Source organism: Gopherus flavomarginatus, chromosome 12, assembly GCF_025201925.1.
Source record: "Gopherus flavomarginatus isolate rGopFla2 chromosome 12, rGopFla2.mat.asm, whole genome shotgun sequence".
In the NCBI taxonomy this organism is placed as follows: Eukaryota; Metazoa; Chordata; order Testudines; family Testudinidae; genus Gopherus; species Gopherus flavomarginatus.
The window spans coordinates 20,080,819-20,083,387 of record NC_066628.1 but is presented as its reverse complement, the minus strand read 5'-3'; positions in this window follow the sequence as shown (position 1 = coordinate 20,083,387).

Below are 2,569 nucleotides of genomic sequence, written 5' to 3'. Positions count from 1 at the left end.
AACTGGAGGGGGCGTAGTTTGGTTTCTGCTGCTACATGTTAAGATGAAAACCGCAGCACTCAATGAGCTTTGCTTGGTATGGAAAAGGAGGGCGCTGCTTTTATGAAGGTTGCAGAAGCCGAAAGACAATGGCTTACCATGGCCGCATACAAGCCAAATTCTGTTGCCTGGACCTTTGTCTGTGATCTCTGACACCAAAGCCACAGGCACTCAACATTAAGATGCAAAATGCAACCTTGTACTGAAATCACACGTGCTATGTAATGCGAATAATGTTGTTCACCGTGAAAGAGTATACTCATTGTTCTGTAAAATGTATCTTTTTAAATACTTCTCTCCCTTTTTTCTCTCCCTCATGCAGCTGTAACTTTTTCAAGCCTCCCTCCTCCATCCCGAAGTCTCTCAGATAAGGCGGTAAAAAAAAATGCATGCTGTCATGAGAAGTTAATTTTCTCTCTGTGTTCCGATTACTTTCTCTCTCAGGAAGAGTCTGGGAGGGGAGAGAGAAGAAGGTGAATTTTCCTCTCTGTTTTAAGATTCAAGGAGTTTGAATCACAGTGATCTTCCAGGGTAACCCAGGGAGGGGAAGCCTGGGAGAGGCAATGGCGAGGGAAAGGGTTTACGTTCTTTGTGTTAAGATCCAGAAGGTCTGGGTCTTGGGGGTCCCCGGGCAAGGTTTTGGGGGGACCAGAGTGTACCAGGGACTGGAATTCCTGGTTGGTGGCAGTGCTACAAGTACTAAGCTGGTAATTGAGCTTAGAGGAATTCATGCTGGTACCTCATCTTTTGGATGCTAAGGTTCAGATTGGGGAATTATACCATGACATGGTGTGCAGCGTGTGGGATAGATAGATAAGATAGAATCCAAAAGCCAGTGAGGTTTTTATTTCTCTCCTTGCTAGCTATCTGCAGGCAGACTGAGGTTTGGGATTAGAAGCAAAAGCCAGTAGGATTTTTTTCTTTCACTTTCCCTGCTAGCTGTGTGTAAAGCAGGCTAGAGGAGATTGTTTTTAAAAGCAAAAGTCTGCAAGTTTTTTTGGTCTCTCCCTTCTGAGTACTCTGAAGGCAAAGGCATTAGGGTTTAACGAAGGGACTCCAGTTGTGAGTCACCATACACCAGCAAAACACATTTGCAAATGAATGGTTTTTTTCTTTCTAACTCTGACGGGAATAACTAGGTAGAAGGAGTTAAAAAAAAAGACTCTGTTGCTAAGTAACCTGAAGAAGACAACAGAAAAGCAGCATTTCAGACAGTAAACAGCAGAGGGTCCCCCCACACAAGAAAGCAGAAACCATGACTACCAAGGACACCCTGAAACAGGAACGGGCAAAACTGGAGGCAGAGGGACAAATCAAAGACGCAGACCACAAGCGAGACATGGAAAGAAACAAAACTAGAAATAAAACAAAGAGATGGAACTGAGAGAAAAAGAAATGGAGCTAAGAGAAAGAGAGGCGGCCCACAAAAGAGAACAAGAAAACAAAGAGACTGCTCACAGGAGAGAGCTGGAGATAAAAGGGAGTGGGAAAGAGAGAGGGAAAAAGAGAAAGCATGAACTGGAATTAACACAGGCTAAGCAGAAGAACACAGCCGATCCTAGCAACCCTTCTCCAGTTATTGTTCCACATCCCAAGAAATTTCCCACCTACAAGGCAGATGATGACACTGAGGCCTTCCTAGAAAATTTTGAAAGGACCTGGCATGGGTACAGCATCACTGAAGACCAGTACATGATAGAGCTGAGGCCACTGCTCAGTGGACCCCTAGCAGAGGTGGCGGCTGAAATGCCTAAGGAGAACATGAACAATTATAAACTTTTTCAAACCAAGGCCAGAATCAGAATGCGGCTAACACCTGAGCATGCCCTTCGGAGGTTCAGAGCCCTAAGGTGGAAACCTGATGTGTCATTCACCCGACATGCCTACCACATTGGAAAGAATTATAATGCCTGGATATCAGGAGCCAACGTTAAATCTCTGGACGACATGCACCTCCTAATACAATTGGAGCAGTTCTTAGAGGGTGTTCCTGAGGAGAAAAAAAGGTACATCCTAGATGGAAGGCCCAAAACAGTAACTGAGGCTGGGGAGATTGGAGCCAGATAGGTGGAAGAGGCAGGAAAGAGAAGAGCTACTATCAAGGGATGCAAATACCACAGGGGTCACACCGACAAACCCTATACCCGAGGGCAACCCAAGACCCCACCTACAACCCAAGGAAAGCCGCCAACACCCTATTCTCTCACCTCACCAATCTAAAGTAACCCACCTCGGCCCAGTGATCAGTCAGCTGGGCGATGCTTTAAATGTAGTGAACTGGGACATATAAAGGCCAACTGCCCAAAGAACCCCAACCGAGTGCAGTTCATTACACCACCATCACACCAAAGATCCCCAGGCCCAGATGCCTCTCAAATGCACTTGGAGAGAAGGGAAACTTTGAGAGTGGGCAGAAAGAAGGTTATCGCGTGGAGAGACGCGGGAGCACAAGTGTCAGCTATCCACCAATCCTTCGTGGACCCCAAATTCATCAACCCAAAGGCCCAAGTGACAATTTACCCTTTCACGT